Source organism: Chiloscyllium plagiosum, unplaced genomic scaffold, assembly GCF_037043375.1.
Source record: "Chiloscyllium plagiosum isolate Xiang-an unplaced genomic scaffold, Cpla_swu_hap1 HiC_scaffold_39, whole genome shotgun sequence".
In the NCBI taxonomy this organism is placed as follows: domain Eukaryota; kingdom Metazoa; phylum Chordata; class Chondrichthyes; order Orectolobiformes; family Hemiscylliidae; genus Chiloscyllium; species Chiloscyllium plagiosum.
Window position 1 is genome coordinate 34,970,511 of NW_028270177.1, and position 13,773 is coordinate 34,984,283.

Here is a 13,773-nt window from a genome sequence, read left to right on the forward strand (position 1 = left end):
AGTATCACTGTGTAACAGACTGGGAGGAGTGTGCAGTGAGTCAGTATCACAGTGCAACAGACTGGGAGGAGAGTGCAGTGAGTCAGTATCACTGTGTAACAGACTGGAAGGCGAGTGCAGTGAGTCAGTATCACAGTGTAACAGACTGGGAGGAGAGTGCAGTGAGTCAGTATCACTGTGTAACAGACTGGGAGGAGTGTGCAGTGAGTCAGTATGGCTGTGTAACAGACTGTGAGGAGTGTGCAGTGAGTCAGTATCACTGTGTAACAGACTGGGAGGAGTGTGCAGTGAGTCAGTATCACTGTGTAACAGACTGGGAGGAGAGTGCAGTGAGTCAGTATCACGGTGTAACAGGCTGGGATGAGTGTGCAGTGAGTCCTATCACTGTAACAGACTGGGAGAAGTGTGCAGTGAGTCAGTATCACAGTGTAACAGACTGGGAGGAGTGTGCAGTGAGTCAGTATCACTGTGTAACAGACTGGAAGGCGAGTGCATTGAGTCAGTATCACTGTGTAACAGACTGGGAGGAGTGTGCAGTGAGTCAGTATGGCTGTGTAACAGACTGGGAGGAGTGTGCAGTGAGTCAGTATCACAGTGTAACAGACTGGGAGGAGAGTGCAGTGAGTCAGTATCACAGTGTAACAGACTGGGAGGAGTGTGCAGTGAGTCAGTATCACTGTAACAGACTGGGAGGAGTGTGCAGTGAGTCAGTATGGCTGTGTAACAGACTGGGAGGAGTGTGCAATGAGTCAGTATGGCTGTGTAACAGAATGGAAGGCGAGTGCAGTGAGTCAGTATCACAGTGTAACAGACTGGGAGGAGAGTGCAGTGAGTCAGTATCACAGTGTAACAGACTGGGAGGAGTGTGCAGTGAGTCAGTATCACTGTGTAACAGACTGGAAGGCGAGTGCAGTGAGTCAGTATCACAGTGTAACAGACTGGGAGGAGAGTGCAGTGAGTCAGTATCACTGTGTAACAGACTGGGAGGTGTGTGCAGTGAGTCAGCATGGCTGTGTAACAGACTGGGAGGAGTGTGCAATGAGTCAGTATGGCTGTGTAACGGACTGTGAAGAGTGTGCAGTGAGTCAGTATCACTGTGTAACAGACTGGGAGGAGTGTGCAGTCAGTCAGTATCACAGTGCAACAGACTGGGAGGAGAGTGCATTGAGTCAGTATCACAGTGTAACAGACTGGGAGGAGTGTGCAGTGAGTCAGTATCACTGTGTAACAGACTGGAAGGCGAGTGCAATGAGTCAGTATCACAGTGTAACAGACTGGGAGGAGAGTGCAGTGAGTCAGTATCACAGTGTAACAGACTGGGAGGAGTGTGCAGTGAGTCAGTATCACTGTGTAACAGACTGGAAGGCGAGTGCAGTGAGTCAGTATCACAGTGTAACAGACTGGGAGGAGAGTGCAGTGAGTCAGTATCACTGTGCAACAGACTGGGAAGAGTGTGCAGTGAGTCAGTATCACTGTGCAACAGACTGGGAGGAGTGTGCAATGAGTCAGTATCACTGTGCAACAGACTGGGAGGAGTGTGCAGTGAGTCAGTCTCGCTGTGTTACAGAGTGGGAGGAGAGTGCAGTGAGTCAGTATCACTGAGTAACAGACTGGGAGGAGTGTGCAGTGAGTCAGTATCACTGTGCAACAGACTGGGAGGAGTGTGCAGTGAGTCAGTATCACTGAGTAAGAGACTGGGAGGAGTGTGCAGTGAGTCAGTATCACTGTAACAGACTGGGAGGAGTGTGCAGTGAGTCAGTATCACTGTAACAGACTGGGAGGAGTGTGCAGTGTGTCAGTATCACGGTGTAACAGGAATGGGTGGAGAGTGCAGTGAGTAAGTGTAACAGACTGGAAGGTTTGTGCAGTGAGTCAGTATCACTGTGCAACAGACTGGGAGGAGTGTGCAGTGAGTCAGTATCACTGTGTAACAGACTGGGAGGAGTGTGCAGTGAGTCAGTATCACTGTAACAGACTGGGAGGAGTGTGCAGTGTGTCAGTATCACTGTGTAACAGACTGGGAGGAGTGTTCAGTGAGTCTGTATCACTGTAACAGACTGGGAGGATTGTGCAGTGAGTCAGTATGGCTGTGTAACAGACTGGGAGGAGTGTGCAGCGAGTCAGTATCACTGTGTAACAGACTGGGAGGAGTGTGCAGTGAGTCAGTATCACAGTGCAACAGACTGGGAGGAGAGTGCAGTGAGTCAGTATCACTGTGTAACAGACTGGAAGGCGAGTGCAGTGAGTCAGTATCACTGTGTAACAGACTGGGAGGAGTGTGCAGTGAGTCAGTATGGCTGTGTAACAGACTGTGAGGAGTGTGCAGTGAGTCAGTATCACTGTGTAACAGACTGGGAGGAGTGTGCAGTGAGTCAGTATCACTGAGTAACAGACTGGGAGGAGTGTGCAGTGAGTCAGTATCACTGTGTAACAGACTGGGAGGAGTGTGCAGTGAGTCCTATCACTGTAACAGACTGGGAGAAGTGTGCAGTGAGTCAGTATCACAGTGTAACAGACTGGGAGGAGTGTGCAGTGAGTCAGTATCACTGTGTAACAGACTGGAAGGCGAGTGCATTGAGTCAGTATCACTGTGTAACAGACTGGGAGGAGTGTGCAGTGAGTCAGTATGGCTGTGTAACAGACTGGGAGGAGTGTGCAATGAGTCAGTATGGCTGTGTAACAGACTGGGAGGAGTGTGCAGTGAGTCAGTATCACTGTGTAACAGAATGGAAGGCGAGTGCAGTGAGTCAGTATCACAGTGTAACAGACTGGGAGGAGAGTGCAGTGAGTCAGTATCACAGTGTAACAGACTGGGAGGAGTGTGCAGTGAGTCAGTATCACTGTGTAACAGACTGGAAGGCGAGTGCAGTGAGTCAGTATCACAGTGTAACAGACTGGGAGGAGAGTGCAGTGAGTCAGTATCACTGTGTAACAGACTGGGAGGAGTGTGCCGTGAGTCAGCATGGCTGTGTAACAGACTGGGAGGTGTGTGCAGTGAGTCAGTATGGCTGTGTAACAGACTGGGAGGAGTGTGCAATGAGTCAGTATGGCTGTGTAACGGACTGTGAAGAGTGTGCAGTGAGTCAGTATCACTGTGTAACAGACTGGGAGGAGTGTGCAGTCAGTCAGTATCACAGTGCAACAGACTGGGAGGAGAGTGCATTGAGTCAGTATCACAGTGTAACAGACTGGGAGGAGTGTGCAGTGAGTCAGTATCACTGTGTAACAGACTGGAAGGCGAGTGCAATGAGTCAGTATCACAGTGTAACAGACTGGGAGGAGAGTGCAGTGAGTCAGTATCACAGTGTAACAGACTGGGAGGAGTGTGCAGTGAGTCAGTATCACTGTGTAACAGACTGGAAGGCGAGTGCAGTGAGTCAGTATCACAGTGTAACAGACTGGGAGGAGAGTGCAGTGAGTCAGTATCACTGTGCAACAGACTGGGAAGAGTGTGCAGTGAGTCAGTATCACTGTGCAACAGACTGGGAGGAGTGTGCAATGAGTCAGTATCACTGTGCAACAGACTGGGAGGAGTGTGCAGTGAGTCAGTCTCGCTGTGTTACAGAGTGGGAGGAGAGTGCAGTGAGTCAGTATCACTGAGTAACAGACTGGGAGGAGTGTGCAGTGAGTCAGTATCACTGTGCAACAGACTGGGAGGAGTGTGCAGTGAGTCAGTATCACTGAGTAAGAGACTGGGAGGAGTGTGCAGTGAGTCAGTATCACTGTAACAGACTGGGAGGAGTGTGCAGTGAGTCAGTATCACTGTAACAGACTGGGAGGAGTGTGCAGTGTGTCAGTATCACGGTGTAACAGGAATGGGTGGAGAGTGCAGTGAGTAAGTGTAACAGACTGGAAGGTTTGTGCAGTGAGTCAGTATCACTGTGCAACAGACTGGGAGGAGTGTGCAGTGAGTCAGTATCACTGTGTAACAGACTGGGAGGAGTGTGCAGTGAGTCAGTATCACTGTAACAGACTGGGAGGAGTGTGCAGTGTGTCAGTATCACTGTGTAACAGACTGGGAGGAGTGTTCAGTGAGTCTGTATCACTGTAACAGACTGGGAGGATTGTGCAGTGAGTCAGTATGGCTGTGTAACAGACTGGGAGGAGTGTGCAGCGAGTCACTATCACTTTGCAACAGACTGGGAGGAGTGTGCAGTGAGTTAGTATGACTGTAACAGACTGGGAGTAGTGTGCAATGAGTCAGTATCACTATGTAACAGACTGGGAGGAGGGTGCAGTGAGTCAGTATCACAGTGTAACAGACTGGGAGGAGAGTGCAGTCAGTCAGTATCGCTGTGTTACAGAGTGGGAGGAGAGGGCAAAAACTCAGTATCACTGTGCAACCGACTGGGAGGAGTGTGCAGTGAGTCAGTATCGCTGTGTTACAGAGTTGGAGGAGAGGGCAAAAAGTCAGTATCGCTGTGTAACAGACTGGGAGCAGTGTGCAGTAACTCCATATCACTGTGTAACAGACAGGGAGGAGTGTGCAGTGAGTCAGTATCACTGTGTAACAGACTGGGAGGAAAGTGCATTAAGTCAGTATCACTGTGTAACAGACTGGGAGGAGTGTGCAGTGAGTCAGTATGACTGTGTAACAGACTGGGAAAAATATGCAGTGAGTCAGCATCACTGAGTAACAGACTGGAAGGACAGTGCCGTGAGTCAGTATCACTGTGTAACAGACTGGGAGGTGTGTGCAGTGAGTCAGTATGGCTGTGTAACATACTGGGAAAAATGTGCAGTGAGTCTGCATCACTGAGTAACAGACTGGAAGGACAGTGCCGTGAGTCAGTATCGTGGTGTAACAGAATGGGAGGATTGTGCAATGAGTCAGTATCACCATGTAACAGACTGGGAGGAGTGTGCAGTGAGTCAGTATCACCATGTAACAGACTGGGAGGAGTGTGCAGTGTGTCAGTATCACCGTGTAACAGACTGGGTGGAGTGTGCAGTGAATCAGTATCACTGTGTAACAGACTAGGAGGAGATTGCAGTGAATCAGTATCATGGTGTAACAGACTGGGAGGAGAGTGCAGCAGGTTAGTATCACTGTGTAACAGACTTGGAGGAGTGTGCAGTGAGTCAGTATCACTGTGTAACAGACTGGGAGGACTGTGCAGTGAGTCAGTATCACTGTGCAACCGACTGGGAGGAGTGTGCAGTGAGTCAGTATCGCTGTGTTACAGAGTGGGAGGAGAGGGCAAAAAGTCAGTATCGCTGTGTAACAGACTGGGAGCAGTGTGCAGTAACTCCATATCACTGTGTAACAGACTGGGAGGAGTGCGCAGTAACTCCATATCACTGTGTAACAGACTGGGAGGAAAGTGCATTAAGTCAGTATCACTGTGTAACAGACAGGGAGGAGTGTGCAGTGAGTCAGTATGATTGTGTAACAGACTGGGAGGAAAGTGCATTAAGTCAGTATCACTGTGTAACAGACTGGGAGGTGTGTGCAGTGAGTCAGTATGGCTGTGTAACATACTGGGAAAAATGTGCAGTGAGTCAGCATCACTGAGTAACAGACTGGAAGGACAGTGCCGTGAGTCAGTATCGTGGTGTAACAGAATGGGAGGATTGTGCAATGAGTCAGTATCACCATGTAACAGACTGGGAGGAGTGTGCAGTGAGTCAGTATCACCGTGTAACAGACTGGGAGGAGTGTGCAGTGTGTCAGTATCAACGTGTAACAGACTGGGTGGAGTGTGCAGTGAGTCAGTATCACCGTGTAACAGACTGGGAGGAGTGTGCAGTGTGTCAGTATCAACGTGTAACAGACTGGGTGGAGTGTGCAGTGAGTCAGTATCACCGTGTAACAGACTGGGAGGAGTGTGCAGTGAGTCAGTATCACCGTGTAACAGACTGGGAGGGGTGTGCAGTGAATCAGTATCACTGTGTAACAGACTAGGAGGAGTGTGCAGTGAGTCAGTATCACTGTGTAACACACTGGGTGGAGTGTGCAGTGAGTCAGTATCACTGTGTAACAGACTGGAAGGCGAGTGCAGTGAGTCAGTATCACAGTGTAACAGACTGGGAGGAGAGTGCAGTGAGTCAGTATCACTGTGTAACAGACTGGGAGGAGTGTGCAGTGAGTCAGTATGGCTGTGTAACAGACTGGGAGGAGAGTGCAGTGAGTCAGTATTACAGTGCAACAGACTGGGAGGAGAGTGCAGTGAGTCAGTATCACTGTGTAACAGACTCGGAGGAGTGTGCAGTGAGTCAGTATCACTGTGTAACAGACTGGGAGGAGTGTGCAGTGAGTCAGTATCACAGTGCAACAGACTGGGAGGAGAGTGCAGTGAGTCAGTATCACTGTGTAACAGACTGGAAGGCGAGTGCAGTGAGTCAGTATCACAGTGTAACAGACTGGGAGGAGAGTGCAGTGAGTCAGTATCACTGTGTAACAGACTGGGAGGAGTGTGCAGTGAGTCAGTATGGCTGTGTAACAGACTGTGAGGAGTGTGCAGTGAGTCAGTATCACTGTGTAACAGACTGGGAGGAGTGTGCAGTGAGTCAGTATCACTGTGTAACAGACTGGGAGGAGAGTGCAGTGAGTCAGTATCACGGTGTAACAGGCTGGGAGGAGTGTGCAGTGAGTCCTATCACTGTAACAGACTGGGAGAAGTGTGCAGTGAGTCAGTATCACAGTGTAACAGACTGGGAGGAGTGTGCAGTGAGTCAGTATCACTGTGTAACAGACTGGAAGGCGAGTGCATTGAGTCAGTATCACTGTGTAACAGACTGGGAGGAGTGTGCAGTGAGTCAGTATGGCTGTGTAACAGACTGGGAGGAGTGTGCAATGAGTCAGTATGGCTGTGTAACAGACTGGGAGGAGTGTGCAGTGAGTCAGTATCACTGTGTAACAGAATGGAAGGCGAGTGCAGTGAGTCAGTATCACAGTGTAACAGACTGGGAGGAGAGTGCAGTGAGTCAGTATCACAGTGTAACAGACTGGGAGGAGTGTGCAGTGAGTCAGTATCACTGTGTAACAGACTGGAAGGCGAGTGCAGTGAGTCAGTATCACAGTGTAACAGACTGGGAGGAGAGTGCAGTGAGTCAGTATCACTGTGTAACAGACTGGGAGGAGTGTGCAGTGAGTCAGCATGGCTGTGTAACAGACTGGGAGGTGTGTGCAGTGAGTCAGCATGGCTGTGTAACAGACTGGGAGGAGTGTGCAATGAGTCAGTATGGCTGTGTAACGGACTGTGAGGAGTGTGCAGTCAGTCAGTATCACAGTGCAACAGACTGGGAGGAGAGTGCAGTGAGTCAGTATCACAGTGTAACAGACTGGGAGGAGTGTGCAGTGAGTCAGTATCACTGTGTAACAGACTGGAAGGCGAGTGCAATGAGTCAGTATCACAGTGTAACAGACTGGGAGGAGAGTGCAGTGAGTCAGTATCACAGTGTAACAGACTGGGAGGAGTGTGCAGTGAGTCAGTATCACTGTGTAACAGACTGGAAGGCGAGTGCAGTGAGTCAGTATCACAGTGTAACAGACTGGGAGGAGAGTGCAGTGAGTCAGTATCACTGTGTAACAGGCTGGGAGGAGTGTGCAGTGAGTCAGTATCACTGTGTAACAGTCTGGGAGGAGTGTGCAGTGAGTCAGTATCACAGTGCAACAGACTGGGAGGAGAGTGCAGTGAGTCAGTATCACTGTGTAACAGGCTGGGAGGAGTGTGCAGTGAGTCAGTATCAGTGTGCAACCGACTGGGAGGAGTGTGCAGTGAGTCAGTATCGCTGTGTTACAGAGTGGGAGGAGAGGGCAAAAAGTCAGTATCGCTGTGTAACAGACTGGGAGCAGTGTGCAGTAACTCCATATCACTGTGTAACAGACAGGGAGGAGTGTGCAGTGAGTCAGTATCACTGTGTAACAGACTGGGAGGAAAGTGCATTAAGTCAGTATCACTGTGTAACAGACTGGGAGGAGTGTGCAGTGAGTCAGTATGACTGTGTAACAGACTGGGAAAAATATGCAGTGAGTCAGCATCACTGAGTAACAGACTGGAAGGACAGTGCCGTGAGTCAGTATCACTGTGTAACAGACTGGGAGGTGTGTGCAGTGAGTCAGTATGGCTGTGTAACAGACTGGGAAAAATGTGCAGTGAGTCAGCATCACTGAGTAACAGACTGGAAGGACAGTGCCGTGAGTCAGTATCACTGTGTAACAGACTGGGAGGAATGTGCAGTAACTCCATATCACTGTGTAACAGACAGGGAGGAGTGTGCAGTAACTCCATATCACTGTGTAACAGACTGGGAGGAAAGTGCATTAAGTCAGTATCACTGTGTAACAGACTGGGAGGAGTGTGCAGTGAGTCAGTATCACAGTGTAACAGACTGGGAGGAGTGTGCAGTGAGTCAGTATCACTGTGTAACAGACTGGAAGGCGAGTGCAGTGAGTCAGTATCACAGTGTAACAGACTGGGAGGAGAGTGCAGTGAGTCAGTATCACTGTGTAACAGGCTGGGAGGAGTGTGCAGTGAGTCAGTATGGCTGTGTAACAGACTGGGAGGAGTGTGCAGTGAGTCAGTATCACTGTGTAACAGTCTGGGAGGAGTGTGCAGTGAGTCAGTATCACAGTGCAACAGACTGGGAGGAGAGTGCAGTGAGTCAGTATCACTGTGTAACAGGCTAGGAGGAGTGTGCAGTGAGTCAGTATGGCTGTGTAACAGACTGGGAGGAGTGTGCAGTGAGTCAGTATCACTGTGTAACAGTCTGGGAGGAGTGTGCAGTAAGTCAGTATCACAGTGCAACAGACTGGGAGGAGAGTGCAGTGAGTCAGTATCACTGTGTAACAGACTGGGAGGAGTGTGCAGTGAGTCAGTATCACTGTGTAACAGACTGGGAGGAGTGTGCAATGAGTCAGTATGGCTGTGTAACAGACTGGAAGAAGTGTGAAATGAGTCAGAATCACTGTGTAACAGACTGGGAGAAGTGTGCAGTGAGTCAGTATCGTGGTGTAACAGACTGGGAGGAGAGTGCAGGAAGTCAGTATCAGTGTAACTGACTGGGAGGAGAGTGCAGGAAGTCAGTATCACCGTTTAACAGACTGGGAGGAGTGTGCAGTGAGTCAGTATCACTGTGTAACAGACTGGGAGGAGTGTGCAGTGAGTCAGTATCGTTGTGTGACAGACTGGGAGGAGAGTGCAGTGAGTCAGTGTAACAGACTGGAAGGATTGTGCAGTGAGTCAGTATCACTGTGCAACAGACTGGGAGAAGTGTGCAGTGAGTCAGTATCACTGTGCAACAGATTGGGAAGAGTGTGCAGTGAGTCAGTATCACAGTATAACAGACTGGGAGGAGTGTGCGGTGAGTCAGTATCACTGTAACAAACTGGGAGGAGTGTGCAGTGAGTCAGTATCACTGTGCAACCGACTGGGAGGAGTGTGCAGTGAGTCAGTATCGCTGTGTTACAGAGTGGGAGGAGAGGGCAAAAAGTCAGTATCGCTGTGTAACAGACTGGGAGGAGTGTGCAGTAACTCCATATCACTGTGTAACAGACAGGGAGGAGTGTGCAGTGAGTCAGTATCACTGTGTAACAGACTGGGAGGAAAGTGCATTAAGTCAGTATCACTGCGTAACAGACTGGGGAAAATGTGCAGTGAGTCAGCATCACTGAGTAACAGACTGGAAGGACAGTGCCGTGAGTCAGTATCACTGTGTAACAGACTGGGAGGAGTGTGCAGTAACTCCATATCACTGTGTAACAGACTGGGAGGAAAGTGCATTAAGTCAGTATCACTGTGTAACAGACTGGGAGGAGTGTGCAGTGAGTCAGTATCGCTGTGTTACAGAGTGGGAGGAGAGTGCAAAAAGTGGTATCGCTGTGTAACAGACTGGGAGCAGTGTGCAGTAACTCCATATCACTGTGTAACAGACTGGGAGGAAGGTGCATTAAGTCAGTATCACTGTGTAACAGACTGGGAGGAGAGTGCAATGAGTCAGTATCACCATGTAACAGACTGGGAGGAGTGTGCAGTAAGTCAGTATCACCGTGTAACAGACTGGGAGGAGTGTGCTGTGAGTCAGTATCACCGTATAACAGACTGGAAGGAGAGTGCAGTGAGTCAGTATCACTGTGTAACAGACTGTGAGGATTGTGCAGTGAGTCAGTATCACTGTGTAACAGACTGGGAGGAGTGTGCAGTGAGTCAGTATCACAGTGTAACAGACTGGGAGGAGTGTGCAGTGAGTCAGTATCACTGTGTAACAGACTGTGAGGATTGTGCAGTGAGTCAGTATCACTGTGTAACAGTCTGGGAGGAGTGCGCAGTGAGTCAGTATCACTGTGCAACCGACTGGGAGGAGTGTGCAGTGAGTCAGTATCGCTGTGTTACAGAGTGGGAGGAGAGGGCAAAAAGTCAGTATCGCTGTGTAACAGACTGGGAGCAGTGTGCAGTAACTCCATATCACTGTGTAACAGACAGGGAGGAGTGTGCAGTGAGTCAGTATCACTGTGTAACAGACTGGGAGGAAAGTGCATTAAGTCAGTATCACTGTGTAACAGACTGGGAGGAGTGTGCAGTGAGTCAGTATGACTGTGTAACAGACTGGGAAAAATATGCAGTGAGTCAGCATCACTGAGTAACAGACTGGAAGGACAGTGCCGTGAGTCAGTATCACTGTGTAACAGACTGGGAGGAGTGTGCAGTAACTCCATATCACTGTGTAACAGACTGGGAGGAGTGTGCAGTAACTCCATATCACTGTGTAACAGACTGGGAGGAAAGTGCATTAAGTCAGTATCACTGTGGAACAGACTGGGAGGAGTGTGCAGTGAGTCAGTATCGCTGTGTTACAGAGTGGGAAGAGAGTGCAAAAAGTCAGTATCGCTGTGTAACAGACTGGGAGCAGTGTGCAGTAACTCCATATCACTGTGTAACAGACTGGGAGGAAGGTGCATTAAGTCAGTATCACTGTGTAACAGACTGGGAGGAGTGTGCAATGAGTCAGTATCACCATGTAACAGACTGGGAGGAGTGTGCAGTAAGTCAGTATCACCGTGTAACAGACTGGGAGGAGTGTGCTGTGAGTCAGTATCACCGTATAACAGACTGGAAGGAGAGTGCAGTGAGTCAGTATCACTGTGTAATAGACTGTGAGGAGTGTGCAGTGAGTCAGTATCACAGTGTAACAGACTGGGAAAAATGTGCAGTGAGTCAGTATCACTGAGTAACAGACTGGAAGGACAGTGCCGTGAGTCAGTATCGTGGTGTAACAGAATGGGAGGATTGTGCAATGAGTCAGTATCACCATGTAACAGACTGGGAGGAGTGTGCAGTGAGTCAGTATCACCGTGTAACAGACTGAGTGGAGTGTGCAGTGAGTCAGTATCACCGTGTAACAGACTGGGAGGGGTGTGCAGTGAATCAGTATCACTGTGTAACAGACTGGGAGGAGATTGCAGTGAATCAGTATCATGGTATAACAGACTGGGAGGAGAGTGCAGCAGGATAGTATCACTGTGTAACAGACTGGGAGGAGTGTGCAGTGAGTCAGTATCACAGTGTAACAGACTGGGAGCAGAGTGCAGTGAGTCAGTATCACTGTGTAACAAACTGGGAGGAGTGTGCAGTGAGTCAGTATCACAGTGTAACAGACTGGAAGGCGAGTGCAGTGAGTCAGTATCACAGTGTAACAGTCTGGGAGGAGAGTGCAGTGAGTCAGTATCACTATGTAACAGACTGGGAGGAATGTGCAGTGAGTCAGTATGGCTGTGTAACAGACTGGGAGGAGTGTGCAGTGAGTCAGTATCACTGTGTAACAAACTGGGAGGAGTGTGCAGTGAGTCAGTATCACAGTGTAACAGACTGGAAGGCGAGTGCAGTGAGTCAGTATCACAGTGTAACAGTCTGGGAGGAGAGTGCAGTGAGTCAGTATCACTATGTAACAGACTGGGAGGAGTGTGCAGTGAGTCAGTATCACTGTGTAACAGTCTAGGAGGAGTGTGCAGTGAGTCAGTATCACTATGTAACAGACTGGGAGGAGTGTGCAGTGAGTCAGTATCACTGTGTAACAGGCTGGGAGGAGTGTGCAGTGAGTCAGTATCACAGTGCAACAGATAGGGAGGAGAGTGCAGTGAGTCAGTATCACTGTGTAACAGACTGGGAGGATTGTGCAGTCAGTCAGTATCACTGTGTAACAGACTGGGAGGAGTGTGCAGTGAGTCAGTATCACAGTGTAACAGACTGGGAGGAGTGTGCAGTGAGTCAGTATCACAGTGTAACAGACTGGGAGGAATGTGCAGTGAGTCAGTATCACAGTGTAACAGACTGGAAGGCGAGTGCAGTGAGTCAGTATCACAGTGTAACAGACTGGAAGGAGAGTGCAGTGAGTCAGTATCACTGTGTAACAGACTGGGAGGAGTGTGCAGTGAGTCAGTATGGCTGTGTAACAGACTGGGAGGAGTGTGCAAAGAGTCAGTATGGCTGTGTAACAGACTGTGAGGAGTGTGCAGTGAGTCAGTATCACAGTGTAACAGACTGGAAGGCGAGTGCAGTGAGTCAGTATCACAGTGTAACAGACTGGGAGGAGAGGGCAAAGAGTCAGTATGGCTGTGTAACAGACTGTGAGGAGTGTGCAAAGAGTCAGTATGGCTGTGTAACAGACTGTGAGGAGTGTGCAGTGAGTCAGTATCACAGTGTAACAGACTGGGAGGAGTGTGCAGTGAGTCAGTATCACAGTGTAACAGACTGGGAGGAGAGTGCAGTGAGTCAGTATCACTGTGTAACAGACTGGGAGGAGTGTGCAGTGAGTCAGTATCACAGTGTAACAGACTGGGAGGAGAGTGCAGTGAGTCAGTATCACAGTGTAACAGACTGGGAGGAGAGTGCAGTGAGTCAGTATCACAGTGTAACAGACTGGGAGGAGAGTGCAGTGAGTCAGTATCACTGTGTAACAGACTGGGAGGAGTGTGCAGTGAGTCAGTATCACAGTGTAACAGACTGGGAGGAGAGTGCAGTGAGTCAGTATCACTGTGTAACAGACTGGGAGGAGTGTGCAGTGAGTCAGTATCACAGTGTAACAGACTGGGAGGAGAGTGCAGTGAGTCAGTATCACTGTGTAACAGACTGGAAGGCGAGTGCAGTGAGTCAGTATCACAGTGTAACAGACTGGGAGGAGTGTGCAGTGAGTCAGTATCACTGTGTAACAGACTGGGTGGAGTGTGCAGTGAGTCAGTATCACTGTGTAACAGACTGGAAGGCGAGTGCAGTGAGTCAGTATCACAGTGTAACAGACTGGGAGGAGAGTGCAGTGAGTCAGTATCACTGTGTAACAGACTGGGAGGAGTGTGCAGTGAGTCAGTATGGCTGTGTAACAGACTGGGAGGAGTGTGCAGTGATTCAGTATCACGGTGTAACAGTCTGGGAGGAGTGTGCAATGAGTCAGTATGGCTGTGTAACAGACTGTGAGGAGTGTGCAGTGAGTCAGTATCACTGTGTAACAGACTGGGAGGAGAGTGCAGTGAGTCAGTATCACAGTGCAACAGACTGGGAAGAGAGTGCAGTGAGTCAGTATCACTGTGTAACAGACTGGGAGGAGTGTGCAGTGAGTCAGTATCACTGTGTAACAGACTGGAAGGCGAGTGCAGTGAGTCAGTATCACAGTGTAACAGACTGGGAGGAGAGTGCAGTGAGTCAGTATCACTGTGTAACAGACTGGGAGGAGTGTGCAATGAGTCAGTATGGCTGTGTAACAGACTGTGAGGAGTGTGCAGTGAGTCAGTATCACTGTGTAACAGACTGGGAGGAGAGTGCAGTGAGTCAGTATCACAGT